The 18,796-nt window shown below is 38.6% G+C and overlaps 1 protein-coding gene and 1 long non-coding RNA gene across 2 annotated transcripts in view; both read right to left on the reverse strand.

Moving 5' to 3' along the window:
• PDE4D (phosphodiesterase 4D) overlaps nucleotides 1–18,796 on the reverse strand; it is a 798,342-nt gene that overhangs the window by 392,492 nt on the left and 387,054 nt on the right.
• LOC118499225 overlaps nucleotides 13,438–18,796 on the reverse strand; it is a 108,477-nt gene continuing 103,118 nt past the window's right edge. Inside the window, exon 2 of the long non-coding RNA XR_004901751.1 lies at nucleotides 13,438–15,821. This is a non-coding gene — a long non-coding RNA (uncharacterized LOC118499225). The remainder of the gene's footprint in view (nucleotides 15,822–18,796) is intronic.

Genomic DNA, 18,796 nt, shown 5'->3' on the forward strand with positions numbered 1-18,796 from the left:
AAATTCCTTGCAAGAACAGAGATGACATACATCAAATTATGGAGTTGCAGGTTCAGAGAAATGAGTTTCTTTTTAGTATGTTAATAACGCCCATATTCTTCCCTTGGTTAAATTGTTCGGGATCGCTCAGTCTCACACCCCGTGTTGCGGGATGGCAGCATGCATCAAAAATTGACAAGAGCTGGAAAAGGCCACCTGCTCCATGGCCCACCCCACTCTGAATTTTCACTATGAAACAATGAGAAAACTCTGTAGGATGACTTGATTTCTTTGAATCACTTCAACTTGTATGGTACCATTTGCTGGATTATTTGCCTTGCAAAAGCAAAGATTTGGACTAGCATCTGACATTCCAGTTACCCAAGAACATACAAAGGCTCACCAAATGGCAGCGGACTGATGGAATTCAGTTTCTACGTGGTGTTTGCCATTTGGCAGTTATTTCTTTCCAGCACTCTGGTTATATGTACCATACTGACAGCCAGAGCAATGCAATTTCTGGGTTATTTTAAGATAAACTGCTAAGCCAAAAGCTTTAATCTGACTATGCAAATGATCTCCTAGTGCCAACTGATTAGCATTTTTAAGGCAAAGAATTTGGAAGAGATGGTATGTTATGCATATTATACACGTGTGAAAGCAAATTATGTATCACCTAAGGTTTCTTTGGCACCAAGGTCTTTCTCTGCCCCATAAACTGTATGCGCAATTGAGCGATGTGCTATTTAAGATTTTTAAAATAAGTAAGTCCTAATTTATAGCAAGAAATAACAACTCAGTGTAACCAATCTTTCAGTACTGGCGGGCAACAGAAGTTACATGGTAGGTCAGCAGGTTAGCACCAAGGGCATCATTTCCATCTAGTGGTTGAAAGGGCGACTTTACAGAGACAGGGTTAGCTGCACAAAGAATAAAATGCAAAAAGGTGAGGCAGCAAATATATCTTAAGTGTAGCCCAAACATCTCACACACATTTTTAAATTCTAACAATTATTAATCAGGCCTCTCTCTCATTTCCCTCAAAGACTACAGCAAATGGTCTCTTTTTCTCAAACACTTGACTCCCTACTTCCCACACACAGCAGATGATTTTCCTCCTCAAAGAGAGAATGGGCTGTTATTAAAATGGACTGTTATCCATGTCAAGCTGAATTTATCTATACCCACATTGATGATTTCTATTTTTCCACCCCAGGCAAACCCTTCCACCTCTGTTTTGCACCTCAATCCCTCTTATGTGCCCAGAAACCCATTTCATCCACTATCCCCTCGCTGTTTTCTTCCTCTTTACCAAGTCCTTTCCATTCAAGTTCAAGTGGAATCAGTATTTCCCCATCTTAAATACCTCTCTCAATTCCTACTTCTTTGTTCACCTAACTTCAGACCTCCTCCTCATTCTGAGACAAATTTCTTGAAATAATCAGTTTTATATCCATTATCTTGATGCTCTCTTCAGACCTACATTCAACCCACATTAGTCTGGTTTCTGCTCCTACCACTATGGAGACATCTGTTACCTGATTGCCAGTTTATCTCCATTTCACTAAATCCGAAGAACATCTCCCAAACTGTCAGTGTTTTTGAAATACTCCTTTCTCTGGGCTTTCATAACACCAGTTTTCTTGGTTGGCTTCCTCTCTGTTCAAGTCTCTGTTCCTTTTTCACCCTGTTCCTCACTCTCCTCTTCAAATGTTGGCATTTTTTAGGGCCAAGATAGGGCTCTCTTATTCTCCTAATCTTGCATAGCCTTTGGTTGATCTCATTGACGCAAATAACCTTCAATAACCTCCCCACAAATTTCTCTGGTTCAGATCTGCCTGCCTTCAGACCCACGGATCACACCTGGTGCCTGGACAGCTCTGACTGGCAATGTTCCACATGTACTGCAAGCTCGACTGTGGAATTCTTCCTCCTCCAGTACCCTGTCATGCTGCACAGAGCACCCCAGTAATTTACAGATTTGCCCCATTTTGAATGCTGGGAACAATCTGAACTTCTTCCTCAATCTTGCCTCCTGGAGCCTGTCACTTAACCAGACAGACAGACTCTGCCTCTTGTCTCTGTTCTTTAAGTTCACTTACATTTCTTCCTTGCCATGTCATCATTCTGTTCCACCCCACCATCACTATCTATAATAGTCCTAAGCGGTTTTATGCCTCTCTGCCAAACAATTCTATGCTGTAGACACTGACTTTAGAAAATACAAATGCCTGATACAAGCAAAAAAAGAAACTAGACCACCTTCTTAGACCACATACAAAAATAAACTTAAAATGGATTAAAGACTTAAAAGTTAAACTCTAACCCATAAAAATCCTGGAAAAAAACATAGGCATTAAAATCTCTGACATTTCTCTTACCAATATTTTTTCCTGACATCTCTCCTTGGACAGGGAAATGAGGGAAAAAATAAGCAAATGGGACAACATCAAACTAAAACAGCGTTTACAAAGGAAACCATCAACAAAATGAAAAAACTACCTACCTACTGAATGGAAGAAGACATTTGCCAATGAAACATCCAGTGAGGGGTTAATGTCCAAAATTTAAAGAAGTCATACAATTCAACATCAAAAAAACCCCAAATAATCCAATTAAAAAATGGTCAAAGGACCTGAATAGATACTTCTCCAAAGAGGACATACAGATGGCCAATAGACATATGAAAAGATGCTCAATTTCACTAATTATCAGAGAAATGTAATTATCAGAAAAATCACAAGGAGATATCAACTGGAACCTGTAAGAATGCTTATCATCAATAAATCAACAAACAACTGTTGGCAAGGATGTGGAGAAAAGGGAACCCTCATGCACAGTTTGTGGGAATGCAGACTGGTGCAGCCACTATATAACAGTATGGAAGTTCCTCAAAAATCTAAAAATGGAACTGACTTAAGACCAAGAGATTTGACTTCTGAGTATATATGTGAAGAAACCTAAAATACAAATTCAAAAGAATACATGCACCCTTATGTCTATTGCAGCATGACTGACAATAGCCAAGATATGGAAGTAGCCCAAGTGTCCATCAATATATGAGTGGATAAAAAAGTTGTGGTACAGATATATGATGGAATATTACTCAGCCATAAAAAGAATGAAATCCTGTTGTTTGCAACAGTTTTGAATGGACCCTAGGGGGTATCATACTCAGTGAAATAAGTCAGGCAGAGAAAGACAAATACCATATGATTTCACTTACAGAGTCTAAAGTGCAAAATAAATGAACAAACAAAATAGAAACAGACTCATAGATACAGAGGATAGAATGATGGTTGCCAGATGGGAGGGGGGCTAGGGGACTGAGTAAAAAAGGTGAAGGGATTAAGAACTCCAAATTGGTAGTCTCAAAATAGTTCTGGGGATATAAAGTACACCATAGGGAATATAGTTAATAATATTGTAATAATTATGTACAGTGCCAGGTGGGTACTGGAATTATTGGGGGGACTACTTTGTAAAGTATGTGATTGTCTAACCACTATGCTATATACCTGAAACTAATATAAAATAATGCTGAATGTAAACTGTAATTGGAAAATAAAATTAAGAAAATACACAAATGCCCATATTATTCCATTGCAATGTCTTCCAATGGCTTGCATGCAAAATCCTTCAAGCTTGAAAGGCTTCTAATACTCTTTCCCTTCCTTGCTCTCTTATATTTTCTACTGTAGTTATCCACATGTTTTTAATGCCCCAAATCTGCCTCATTTTCTCTCCTCTGGACACATGATCTTGGATATTTTTCCCCTTCTCCATTGACAGATTCCTGTTCATAGTGGACATTTTGACTGCATTTTACTTTCTGTAGTAAACCTTTACTGACTACTTCTAATGTAGGGTCTCCCTCTATTGCCTTTAACAAGGCTTTATCAAAAGTAAACCAACTAAGAAAAGAGAAACATTCTACATATTTCAAAAGCAGTGAATTTAATAGATGTCATTCATTGCACAGGCAATGCAAGAGGTGAAATGCCCAGCAAGGTTTGTGAGACAATCCTGAGGTTAGAAACAGTAGGAAGCCACTACCACCTCTGGTCTGGGGGAACTGATGCTTCCCGGGCTTGGACTCACCAGGCTGAGGCGGGAGCCCTGGGGGAGACCCAGCCACTACCCAGGGTGCTGTCTCAGGCAGAGAGAAGGAAGCACCCCGGCTTTTCTTTCTCTATCCAAATGCTCAGCGGTGCCTTCAACATGCCAAGTCTATCTAACAACCTATAGACATGAAGCCTGGGAACCATATCCTTCAGGGGTTAGCCTGCTACAACCAAAGGAAGAGAAAGGGAGAGTAAAAAATGGATCTGTGAGTAAATGGGCCAAAGGCCAGAACAAAAACATCCATTACATTCAGCGTCATTACTTACTAAGCTGTTTCTTCGGCTATAAACCACAAGGCCCGTGAGAGCAAGGACTATGGTTTAATCTGGTTTATCATGTGTTCCCTTTTTTCTAGAAAAGTAACTAATACTCAAGAAACATTCAATAAAAACTGGCTGAATGAATAAATGACTACAATGTCATTGCTCACATTTTCAGGAGGAAAGAATGGGCCAAGAGGGGCAAAGTATATGCCTGGGGTCCCACAGCTACTAAGAAGGGAACCCAAGAAGTGATTCGAGTCTGATCTATATGAGTACATAACTCTTGTCACTATACCATATTGACTTGGTGAGCTCCTTTTTTATTAATATCATTTTTCTTTCTGTGACAGGTTCTCATAATACACTGATTAAAAGGATGTTCAGCTATTCATTGGTGGTTGTGATTCATACCAGTATTGCGTCTTTCATTCTTTTACTTACTCATTTATCCACTCAACAAACATACTGAGCATCTAACAAGTTTGATTAAACTAGAAACTCTGGAAAGACACTATTAAATGTGTTCACCATTGTATCAGCAGAACTCGAGGCAACGCTTTGCACTTAATAAGCATAATAGGCCTTCACAGGTATATTCGGTGAATAGGTTATTGCATAAATAAATTTTAAACATTTATAAACATTTTTAAACAGAAAGACAGCTCTTGACTTTAAGGAACCATGGCAAAACTTCACCGGAAAGGGTCTGAGGATGAATCGGCGGACACAGAAGGACACTGAACTCCAGGGGATGCATCACTGAGAAAGGTAGGTACTACTTGACTCTCTCCTGAACTCAAACTGTGCTTTGTGGTTTCTCTGGAGCTCTGTCTGCGGGTTCCCCACCCATTCCATGCTTCCCAAACTGCTGTCCACACTTAAAAAAATACATTTGGGAAACAAGTCACCTCATGGATGAATGAATAATTTTAAATCCTTATCAAAGTCTATGTCCATTTGGAACTGAGAGACAGATTGGCTAACTCTGAACCCAATGAAATATAAATGTATTTGGTAAAAATGAAGATCAGGTTTAAACAATGTTCCCTTTTGGTGCTCCTACGACCTCTAAAATAAATTGATTGACATTTTCACTCTGCTGGTTTTATTTCTTTTATTGTGTAGTAGAGTCTTATAGGTTTAAAAATAATTTAATTAAATACAATTTCATAAAAATTAAAAATAGATTTATAACTCTAGCATCTTGTGACTGAACCTAAGGCATCTCATTTCCTGGTTAAGAAAGTAAGGCTGAAAGTATCCCACCGAACTAAGGAATAGAGATTATTAGCTTTAAAAAAAATAGAATAGCAGTCAAATAGGGACAGTTAACAGAACCACAGAAAGGAAAAATAGTCAAATGGATTCCCTATTAATCAACAACTATTTTTGGCATGGTGTATCTTTAATCTCTGCCCTGCTGAAATAAGGTGGCATGCACAAAAGGAATGCAGAAAGTTTAACTGACAGAGTTCTGTCTGTTTTAATGCTGTAGATCTGCAAGGAAATCTGATTTCTCTCTCTTACTTGAAAATCCTCATTGGATCACAGTGTCCCGTGACAATCATCTTTTATTGGTAATATGAAGGCAATTTACATGAGAGGCAGAAAGTGGTAGATCAGAAAAGTTAACTATTAAGTGTTTTGTTAAAGTTGTTTATATTTATCTTAATATAAATAATCTAATGTATGTTTTCTTTCATGATTAAGTTTATCATAAATAATTAGTCAATGCTTAATTTGTCATTTTAAAATAAAAACAATTCTCCAATGACCTTCTTAGTTGAACTCTCTTATTTTAGTTTCACTGTTTTCAAAGCAGAAAGACTGCTTACTTCATCTCTTAGTAATTTGAAGGGGAAATTTGTGTTAAAGTTTAAACGATGGTGTTTCAAAAGACCAGGTTAATTTATAAAACTATTTATTTGGAGAGGTGGGGTATCTTTTTATAGGTAAATATTCTTACACAGGTAAGATAGAGGTGAGTGGCTGATTTTTTTTTTTCTATCTTGATGGTTCCAACAGTACTTACCTACCGCACGTTCTACCCACTCATGCTTCAAAGCTAGTAGTCCTCAGTTTTGGTTGCATCTTGCCTTGACTCCTACTCTGACCACCCTGACCATTAAATAAAATTGAAATCTCCCAGGTGGCAGGCAGCATTAGTATTTTTAACATTTCCCAAGTGAAATAAATGTACAGTTAAGGTGGTACTTTAACAGGAATTTGAAATAGCTTGGCTGGCCAGATGATGCTATGATACTGAAATCATACCGAAAGTAGCTACCAAGTTCTAGTAGTCCAAAACCTATGGTCCTAACTAGGCACCCACTTAACTCATTCAACCTATTTAACTCTTTTAGCTAGGGAAGGAGGGTTGACTCAGCCCTGTGTGATTCCTAAGTAATCATAGATCATACATCTTTGCTATCTGATGAGGCCAGGGACACACTTTCCAGTACACTGCACATTTATACACAATTTCACATACAATATCAGGGTCCAGAGACCACATGAAACTAGCCATTCCTTCCTCCAAGGCACAAAGCTAAGAACAATACATGACTTACAATCAGGCAAGCTCAAAATCAGTGTAAGAGAGGCTTTCTAATAATTAGAGCTGCTCTATAATGTACTGGTATTACATCATAGAGGCATTAAAAAGGCATTAAATGAGAAAAATTATAATCATGTGGAAATAATATAGAAATATGTTTGGAAAATAAACATAAGAGAGAAAAGTACAGGACAAAATTATATATACATTTTGATTAAATGTTATGTTATACAGATATAAATTAGAAAGGGATGGAAACATGAAAAATTCATAGGAAAATGAATGAACATTTTAGCATGCAATTCTTTTAATAAGATTATAATATATTTTCTATAAAATTATAATAGACAAATATGCTAATTAAAAGGATAATTTTTATCATCTTGCCTTTGTAGAAGACATGGCAGGATTAGACAACATCAAATTACTTGGAAGAAGGCATTGCAGAAACCAACTGTGTTAGAAAATTAAACAGGGTCACCAAATCAAGAAATTATGCCAGGGTGTCAGTTATGTTACCATTCAAGCCTATCCAGGAATCACTATTTAATCAGAAGAATATCAAGGGTGGTATTATCTGAAAACGACCTTGAAAGCACACACTGGATTGTTTGGACAATGAACTAGCTGTCGTCTGCTTCTCCCTGCTCTCATCTGACGATGTCTCACCCACACTCAGCTTCCCACAAGACTGGCAGCTACATTTTCCTGCCTGAAGGGACATGCACCTTCTCTAAGGTCTCTGGGCTGCACAGGTGGCTTTCCTAGACAACTTTTCTAAAGAGCTGGTGTCTAAAACTAGACAGTCTGGCAGCCAAGTGGGCTGTCTGTACCCTTTCTGACAAAGTTCCTCTCCACAGGTGCCTTAAAAAAGGAGTCAGCAAGAAGGATAAGGCAGGTCTGGGGAACAATAGCATCCTCTCTGCTTACCAACGCTTGATTAGTAAGTTACCTCAAGCCCATTCCTTGACCTATACCGCTCACTGCTGTGGAACTAGCTCTTCTGGAACATGTGGCCACCATGATGGAATCCATGTGCCCTTATGGGTTGGGGAGGATGTTAGCTTTCTCAGGCAAAGCTGGCATAAATAGACCCAACCTTTATGGACTAGTCCCAAAGATCTAGGGCTTCTTTGTGAATAAAACTGCTTTGTTTTATTCACAGATTCACAGACAGAGCAAAGTAGTATTGACGTAGATAAGTAGCTAAGAAATTTTATGGAAAACAAAGTTTTTTAAAAGCACATCATAAAATTCTATTTCAGTATAACAATTAAATATATTTACATGTACCAAAATGTCTAGATGTGCATAAAAACTCTTAAATACAGTTATCTAAAAGAAGGGGAGGGAAGACGTCAAATGTGCTTTTATCTCATTTTTACATTTCTGCAGTGTTTGGATTTTTACAAAAAGATTATAATGCTTATACAATCAAAAAAGAAAATGAACACTAAGATATTAAAACTTAGGTTTCTTTTAAACAGAGTTTTGAAACTTATTCCCTATAGGACAATGTAAAATAGAGGCTTTTGGTAATGCAGGCATTAACTCTCTACCACTCCCGTTGCCTCATAGGGCATGATGTTTTGGCCCTTTTGCTGAAGCAACTTACAGAATGAACTTTATATTTTTTCCACTGGTTTGGTCATCTCCCTGATCTTTTTTTTAGCTCAGTCAAAATGTTCTAATTGGTCTATTTTGTGGGACTTGATTAATCATTGCCTCAGAGAAAACTAGACTTTTTCCTAAGGATTGTTGTTTTGGCTCCCCATTAATTTGTGAATTGGACAGATCTTTCTGGAATCTTGGTGATATTTTTCATGGGCTTTCACTAGAACCTTCTTCCACTCAGGATCCTATTAGATTCCGATTTCTTGTCCATTTCAAGAGTTTTTAATGGAAAATAGATTGAATGTTTGTGATTTAACATAAAATTTACTGTATTTTGTTAATAAAGGTAATAGCCTATGTGGCTGATATTTGCAAGCTCTCATTCTTAAAAGATTAGCTATGCTATGATGGTTAGCTTAGGAAATGGGGGTAAATAATATAAGATAGTATCCATTAAATTGTTTAAAACAAACAGATTAACACATCAGTTAAGGCAATTATTAATAGTCAAATGTTCTTTTTCTAAAGGTAGAGAAATAATTTAGAGAAGTGCATGTAGAACAACTTTACCTAAATTATTTCCAAATCTCTTTCCTAAATTATTTTAGTCTTGATTATGTTATTATATCATCTACTCAATTGTGTCATTTGACAGAACAATTTACTTAGATTCTATAATTTGCCCTGGTAAGGTTAGCTAGTGTTCTAGATGGTACCAAGATATCCCAGGAGTGTCTTGGTTCAGGCTGCCAGGCAAGCAGACTGGGACATACATTAGCCAAACTGGTCTTCTAACTTCCTTCAGCATACAAGAATAGTCCTGAGCATCCTGAGGTTTGGCAACAGTCAGATGAGTACGATTCCAAATTATCTCACTATTTTTTTCACGTACGCAATACTCAATCTTTGTTAAACAGATGCATTTTTCTTCCTAAACATCAAACACAAACCACCAGCAACACTTCTTTGTCCATAGATGCAATTTATTTACATATGTTTGACTTGTTTAGGTCAACATCTACCATGAAATCTACTAAATGCAGCTGAGAGCAAATAAGAGGAACCTAGGTTGGTGCATCAAAGATATGTCTTTGGATATGAACTTCTCAATGATGCTGTATTTAACAGATCGAACTGTATCTTTAGTATGTGGAATTGACTTTCTATTTTCTGACATTCCATCATCACTAATAGTATGCCATAAAGATATTTAAAATGTAAATAAGCAGAATGAATAAAGGGGGAAATCATCTTCAATAAGATAAATATAAGGAATCTGTAGACAAATTTTACCCTTACCATTAAGTATTTATTTAAACTTCATATTTAGAGACACCCATATTCTTTACTCTTATATGTATTACATATAAAACTGAGTAGTTGGCAGTGGCTAAAGTCTTTTTAATCATTAAATTCAACTAAATTTATTGTATGTTCAGTAGGCATTGTCATAGTTCAGGGTTAACATGGGGGCCTCTCACTAGGAGTTGGATACAATTTTGTATTTATTAACTGGACATTTAAATTGGGAGGGAGAAAGGGCTCAGTTGAAATGATGGGCTGGGGTGCATTTGCATCACACTGAAACATGAACTTTGCTGGGAAAACATATGTACTGTATGGAATTCCTCCATTTCCTGCACTTCTGATATGAATCTTTACTGATTTTGGTAATCAATGGTTTCAGAGGGTTAACAAAGAAAGCTTTAAGAAGAAATGAAAAACGAAGTTAAATTCACATACACAGCATCTCTAAGTAATGTTTCTTGCCAGTGAAATAAAGCAAAAGTTTCTTGTTATCAAAATCCACGACTGGGGCCAATTTGGATTAGAGGATGCTTTAAGGATCCAAAGGAGTGTCTGTCCCTTCACTGAATCACATCCTTATTAATCTTTCTACTAAAGCCAGGTGGTCAAGAGTTCATCTCTTATAACAAAAGTACTCCAACGGAATTACGACAATTATTCTATTGTTTGAATTCTCCATTGCTACTGCTCAGTGAAATTAGCAGAGAGTTTTGTCATAATTTTTTTTAGTTAATTTGTCAAATGGGCAGCTGTACTTGGAAGTTTAAACCAACATTCCTTTATAAGTGTCATTGATTCAGAACATAGAATATGCTGAAACCTTAAAGGATGTCAGGTCATTCAGAAGTCATATGTGCAAAATTAACGCAATAAAAACACAACTGTATGGTGAAATGTCTATGTTTGCTATCAATACACATACTGTAAATTCCTCTTTTCTTGAGAAAGCACTGCAAGGCAAAACAAATCTTTCAAAATGCAAATTTGAATATGTTACGGACCTCACCTTCCCACCCATTTGAACCTTTTATTGGCTCCCCATTGTTCTTAGGATTGAAGACCATCTCCTTGCAAGGGTCTGCCTCAGTTGATCTGTACTCTCCTCTCCAACTGCTGTCTTCTTTTTAGCTCTCTGCATCCCAGCTTCACTTAGCCTTCCTTTAGAAAACTGCTCTACACACTGCTTTCCACATCAGGACTTTGCACATTTTGCTTCCCAGATACTCATCTTTTATTTACTTCATCCTTCTGTTCCTCCTTTCCACCACCTCCACCACCACCACGATCACCACCACCATACCCCTAACCACTACCACTGCTAGATACACACACACACACACACACACACACACACCCCTTCAAAATCAGATCATTTGTTACATACTAAGAGAAATATTTCCTGGCATCTCCCACATAACCTCAAAATGACAGGTTTCCTTGTTACAAAATCTCCTAGCACTATAAAACATAACACTTATTATTGCTTTTTAAAAAACCTTTTATTCTTTATTTTTTTAGAGAGCAGGGAAGGGGTGGAGAAAGAGAGGGAGAGAAACATCAATATTTGTTTGCCTCTCGCACGCCCCCATACCAGGGACCTGGCCGGCAACCCAGGCATGTGTCCTGGCTTGGAATTGAACCGGTGAACCTTTGTTTTGCAGGCCCACACTCAATTCACTGAGCCACACCAGCCAGGAAATGGGCCTCCTTTTGTAAGTACTCAATACTCAGCTCTCTATGACCATGCGAGATAGTCAGTGACAAAAAACTACTATAAAATATACATCGTGTGCTATGTATCATACTTTCTGTTATTTAACTTTTCTAGCAATTGAAAATAAATTATATGATGAAGCAGAAGGAGATACTGTATTTGTCTAAAGTGATTTATGTTCTCTTTGCACAATATATAAATAAATATACACTGGTGACCCTTTGGCTAGCAGGCTGGCACTCATTCTGTTACAGGGTGCACCTAAGAGGGGGAACCCAAATAGGAATTTGAAATGGGATCCAGAACTCAAGGTGTTCAAGAAATATTAGGATGTCCTCACCGCCCTGCCCCCCCCCCCCCCAGGTGTGGGCTGGGGGAAGGGATAAATGGAGCAGGGCCATTGAGAGCTGTTTTGCATAGCAACAGCTTTGCAGCTAACCTCTGGTGTGGTCATTTAACATATCTATAACCTTTAACTGGTTGCATAAGTATGTTAAATAGCTGTGGCCATGCTCTGAGCCAGGGGAATAGAAGTAACTTCCCCACCAAGACATAACTGGGGTGCAGGTCCCCTGAGTTACAGCACATGTATGGAAGCTTGGAGAAGATGGGCTCCATGACATGGGGCCACACCTGCCCAGACTCACAGCAGCAGCCCAGTAAAGCTGGAAAGATATGAGAGTGATGGCAAGTGTAGCCGATTGTGGGAGGAGTCGGAAATGGGGCCACAGAGGAATATTGGCGCGGGGATTTAAACCCAAACTCGGCAGCCATTGAGAGCACCACTCAGTCTTTAGCAGCAGAGTGGGGACTCCTGCAGCCCTGTGAGAGGCAATCACCATGTGGCTTTAGCAGAGAACCGCCACTCAGCTTTGGCAGAGTGGGGACCCCCCCCTCCTTGCAGCCATTGGAGAGAGAACCATGCAACTTTGCCAGAGTGGGGACCCCCGCAGCTTTAGAAGGGGGAACCACCACCTGGCTTTAGCAGAGATCCCGGCAACACAGCTGATGGTGCCGGGAACCGAGGGAGGCCTACCAGCCGAACACAAATTACTGGGAAGAACTGGGGGCTGCCTGAGCCATGCACTTCTATTTCACTTCCTGAGATACGGTACCCCAGATTGGGCAAAGTGGTAAGGAAGGACTGTGTGTGTTTGTGGGTGTTTTAAGGGACTTTGGGATTTTGATGAAGACATTAGGTCACTACTTTAAGCCTGGATAGCATTAAAGAAACATTTGCTTTCCTTTTTATGAATTTCTGGCATTGAGAGATGTCTTTCCTATAGGTGGTGGACATAACGAGCCTGGTGGGGGGTTCCTTTCAGTAAATAGTACATTGCCCTAGGTCCCCTCTTGTTGTTCAGTAACAATTCCACTGAGCCACACCAGTCAGGGCTTATTGCTTTAATTTTACATATACTTTTTGGAATTTTAGTTAATGCCTGTCTCTCCATGAAAGTTGGAACTCTGTATGTTTCTTCTGATCATTATTTAACCAACAACTTGCATGAAGCCAGGATACAATGGATGCTAACATTTTTGAAATGAGAGAATAAATCAGTCAAGCAATCAAATCTTCACCCCTTCTCTATGATAGATGATTAATTTACTGAGAAAATTTTAACCAGAAGTAGTGATAAAGGAAAAGAACATTTATTGAACTCAACTATTTTATAAGGACTAGGCTAACTGCTTTGCTATTCTTAATTTAACATAAGCAATTACCCAGTGAAGTAGGTATTTTGATTCCTTTTTACAGATAGAGAATCTCAGACTCACCTGGGCTTAGCAACCTGCTCAAGGATACACTCCTGGTCAGAGAAAGCAACACAGTTACCCTAAAGTTTGATGGGTTTTGTATTTTCTTAGGATTTTTATTTAAAAAAACCTGGAGCCATGTTTATAACTGCATTAAATGAGCATTTGTATAATTTGAATTTAGGACAATTCTATTTTAAAGCACTAAAAATACTTTTGAATGCTGGCCCTAGAAATTGTGGAACTGAAGAAAGTATTCCAACTGAGTTAACTTTTTAAGTTTGAAAATTTAATGAGCTTATTGTCTTAAATATAAATTAGAGTGCTCATACTTAGAATTATTAGTAAAGAGTTAAGCAGGATTTCAGAAGTTATAGCATGATTTCAAGAACTAAAATTTATTTTAGTTCCAGAATACTCAACTTAGTACCTTGGGACCATTAATGTGTTCATGACTTTACCCTCCAAGAACCTGACTCCAATTCCAAAGATTCTTAATTAGGTAATTATTTTCTACAAGCCCAAATTGTCTTCTGTGGTATGTGCCTTGGTTCAATGCCCTTCACACGTTCACCCATTTGCAGGGATCAGCATTTCCTTTCACCAGATTGCCTTTGCTGATAGGAATGCTGATGGGTCTGCTTGCAGTGAAGTAGACAGCCTGCATTTGACCCCCGCCTGACCCCAGGACCTAAGTCTGGTACTGGTTTCTTTCTGTCAAGATAAGGGAGCCAAAGTCAGTGACAACTGACAAAAGAATGCTCGCTTGGTCCTTTCACATTATTCTTTCCAACATATTAAACAAGACATCTTCAATATTTAATATCATGTACCCTCCCCTCTAGGTACTATGAATAAAGCCAATACAACTTAAAAATATGATTGGTCCTTATCTTTGAGATTTGTAATTAGACTGGGGAAGACAGAACTAATTTACATGAAATGGTTAAAAAAAAAAGTGAGAACTGTCATATGGATGAAAATGGGCTGAATTATATGCCCCCAAATTCATACGTCAAAATCCTAACATCATAATGTGAATGTATTTGGAGATAGTGTCTTTAAAGAGGTAATCAAGTTAAAATTAAGTCTTTATAGTAGACCCTATTCCAATATGACTGGTGTCTTTTAAGGAGAGATTAGGACACATAGAGGGGGAAGAACATGTCAAGACACAGGGAGAAGAAGGCAAATCTATAAGCCAGGAAGAGAGGCCTCAGAAAAAACCAACCCAGCTGACACCTTAATCTCAGACTTTCAGCCTCTAGGTCAACAAGGAAATGCATTTGCTTGTTTCTTTGTTTAAGCCACCAGTCCGTGGTACTTTGCTACAGCAGCCCCAGCAAACACACAGGGACTCTACTGAAGGATGATTTCCGGGCAGAGATAAACCAGCATGGGTTGAAGTGCTTGAGGGAGGTTTTGTGCGGGATACGGGCTCATAGGCGCACACAGACAAAGCCGTGTGAAGCAGAGAGAGTGTTGCAGGAGAGCAGGCACCCAGTGAGGAAAGCCCAGTGACCAGCAGAGAAAACGGCTCAGTCTGAGGCAGCAGTCTCTTAACCTGCTGAACCCTGGCAATTTGTTTATGTTAAATGTTCATATATTTCTATTCATACATTTACCCATTTATATTTCATAGTAAATTTTAATTTATATTAAATGTAATGTGTTGTTACTAAAAGGACTACACTGACATCGATATGAACATATACTATTTACCACAGACATTTAAATCTGGAAATCCAGAGCCAAAGCAAAACATCCCTGAGGCATTATAATTTCAACTATATTTTACATGTTATTTGATATACACACAGGAGCTATACATAAAAATGAGAAACAAGGTGTAAGCAATATGTGAAATAAATTAGGTTTCAGTCTGTTGGTATTTCCCTCTCAACCAGATTGTAACCATTTCTTATAAAAAGCTTTAAAAATATTTCTGGACGAAGCTTATACATCTATACACGATCATATGCCACTGAAATATTTAAGTAGATCGCTTTATACCTATACATGTGAAAATTAAATACTCAAAATACTACATTTTCTATTTTTGACTCCCTTTTAGAAACAAATGACAAACAGTTCCTCAGCATTGCCCGCATCTGTTTCCATTTGGGACGTTTAGGAAATGTTTAAAAGCTGCACTTAGGTGGATAATTTCCAATCTGGGAAATAGTAAGCCAGCTCAGAAACATCACCTGTTCATCGACGTAACAAGCAGGTGTGAATAAATACTTCAGCAACATTCCTACAGTCTTCTCCTTACTCTCACAGAGACAATCCCTACTCCATCGTCTTGTGCGGTTCGCCCCCTTCCCTTAGGAAAAAGAGGAATGTTTGCATGCTGATGTCATTCTTACCAGTATCAGGTCGCAGGCCATTCTTTACCGTCAGCATGGAATTTTTATCTTTTGTTTTTTGAGTTTATAAGCCATTTGTTCTACATCAGACAGGTGCATTTTCTTTCAGCATTAAGGAAACCAAAAGTACTTACCTAAAAAAAAAAACATACACAAAAAGAGAAGGATTACAGTGAATTCATGGGCATGCTTGATCACTTAACAAAGCACTGATATGGGCATAAAAAACACTTCAAGCATCTAATGGCACCGAACTACCACACAATAAAAGCATGACACACAGCTAAGGAATGTCCATATAAAATGTGCACTATTCTGAAAGTTAAAAGAGCAAAGGGGCATTCCTTCTTAATTTTAAAATCAATAGGTAAAGCAAAGTTTTATTTTCTTTTCAATTTCTAAACATGGTAGTAGAACGTGTTGTTTAGTATTACATTGTCACAGACTCTACCCTGGGGAGTCAAGAATTTCTCATCTTCCTTTGTAGTTCAGCAGATTTTGGTCAGAGCCTAGAATAATGCTTTCATCCCTGTAAGCCAGGAGGCCTTACTTTTAGGCCTTGCCATCTTCTCTAACTCAGAGCTTCAGCTGTGTCTCCCAGCAGCATCAGGAAGAAAGGACAGAGACGTGCCAGACACTGGCCGGTTATGAGAGAAACAGAAGCTTTGCTAACTGATATTGTCATGGCGATGAAACCAGGGGCTTCCTTTAGTCTGAGACATTGTGATGTTGGTAGAAAGGTACACTTTGTGAGATTGTGGGCATGATCAACACAGATGACACCCTAGCTAACACACAGAATCGGATGCAATATCCAGCAAAGAATAGTACGTTTCACATATAGTGTTATTTAGGAAAAGCTATATTTTTTTTAAGTCCTCACCTGAGAATTGTATATGTTTTTATTAATTAGAGAGAGGGAGAAAGAGAGAGACACTGATTGGTTGCCTTCCATATGCATCCCAACCAGGGATCAAACCAGCAACCTAGGTATGTGCCGTGGCCTGGAACTGAACTTGCAACCTTTGGAGATGGTGCTCTAATCAAATGAACCACCTGGCCAGGGTGGACAAGCTACATTTAAATCATAAAGGGCAAGTGTTTGTGGTTTCCATCAGTGTGTCAGCTTTCGCATAGGTATGACGTCTCTGACAGTGTGTAATGCTCACAGAAAGCCCTCCACCCAGGGAAAGAAGGAAATGAACTTGGCATAGCTTTAGTTCTGGAAGAGGTAGAAGGCACAGAACATATTAGGTGAAGAAATGTGTTCACGCTGCCAGTTACCAAAAGTCAAAGAACAGTTCCTTTACAAGAAATGATTTTCCCATTCCTTCCTTGACAGGCAAGAGCCGAAGAACAGAAAGCATCCCAAGAGAAAATGGGACTTTTGAGAGAGGAGGAGAGCTCCCACCTTTGAGCAGGAGAAAACATTGTCCATAGGGTGGGAGCAGCACAGCCAAAGCTAGCACCAACTCAGGTGCTGTCTGGTCAGCTGATGCCAAAGGCAGAGTCACAGAAAGGCATCACTTCTGAAGCCTGCAGTGTGTCTTAATTGCCCGGCTGCTTGCTAAAAGCCTGACGTTCCCAGGACCCACCTGGACTTATGAATCAGTGTTTCTGAGGGTGAGATTTTGGAATTTCTATTTTAAACAAAAATCTCAGGTGAATCTGATATCCCACCAGGTGCCAGGCTACTTATCCTATAGCTTTAGGAACCACATACTAGAAGGTGTGGATTCTCTCTTTGCAAGTGTGGCTTGTCAAAGATCATTCTAGGAGGTGACTGAGCTACACCATCATGTTTGGATGTAACAAAACGTCATGATTTATTTAATAGAATATCAAAGATGGGGAATCTATCTCTCTTATTTTTCATCACCAACAAACTGTTGGTTAAAAAACCCTAGCACAGGCCTGGCTGATGTGGCTCAGTTGGTTGGAGTGTCACCCTATAGACCAAAAGATCACAGGTTTGATTCCTAGTCAGGGTGCATACCAGGGTTGTGAGTTCAATCTGGGTCTGGGTGTACATGAGAGGCAACCAACTGATATTTCTCTCTCACACTGATCTCTCTCTCTCTCCCTCTCTCTCTTCCCCTCTCCCTCTCTCTCTCTCTCCCTCTCTCTCTGTCTCAGGTAATGGAAACATGTCCCCAGGTGAGGAAAAACAAAACAAAAACAAACCTAGCATAACATGTATTATTTTAATCGGCCTGTGATGCTTTCCATTCTTACAATACACTGATTCTTGCTAGTGAGATGCATTCCGCATGCCCACTCACAGAGGGCACTGTTTTCTTGTCTGTTCGGTCTGTTGCAGGCATCTAGTAACAATAACACACAAGGAAACAAACAACGCCCCCAATTTCATCAGTAAATTAATCCAAGGAATAGTTTCCAATATTACAGAGATTACAGAAAATCTCTTTAGTGCAAACTCCCCTGAATCTGAGGAATCTTTAATTTAGCATCACTTACTTACCTAGCATCTCTTGACCTATGTGTGATACCTTTGTTTTGACTACTTAGCTAGTCCTTGAGTTATATTTATTGGACTAATGCAAATGAGAATTTGATCTTTTTTCAGAAAATGTTTTGATTACATTCTAATATTTCTTTGCTTTAGATATTTAGAAGTCTTGATTTTACTTCTCAGATGCTGCGGTCATTTAAAAGAATGAAACAGTGCTTCCCAAGAGTATATAAAAGTTCATATTACATACAAAGAGATACTTTTACCAGATTAAGGTGTTCCACTGCTAAGTGAAATATAACTTAAAAAACTACACTTAATACTGTAAACTAACCTTGATATTAATATTACTACTCATCAGAGGCTAAACGAAAATGCCTTTATGTTGTATATTTGTAGGTGATCCTGTACTGCCATTTAAAAGATCTTGCACGTGTTTATCTTGGCATATAAGTATTTATTTTGTGTTGTTTAAACAAATGAAAGGACGATGACGATTAAATAAAAGAAACTAATGGGGTTGGCCAGCAGCTAGAGGGCTTGGGGGTGGAGTGGGGAAGGAGGCCATTAGAACAATTTTAAAACATCTCCTATACTAGAGAACATAAAAATGGAGTAAAGATAAAATATTAACTG

Source organism: Phyllostomus discolor, chromosome 3, assembly GCF_004126475.2.
Source record: "Phyllostomus discolor isolate MPI-MPIP mPhyDis1 chromosome 3, mPhyDis1.pri.v3, whole genome shotgun sequence".
Classification (NCBI taxonomy): Eukaryota; Metazoa; Chordata; class Mammalia; order Chiroptera; family Phyllostomidae; genus Phyllostomus; species Phyllostomus discolor.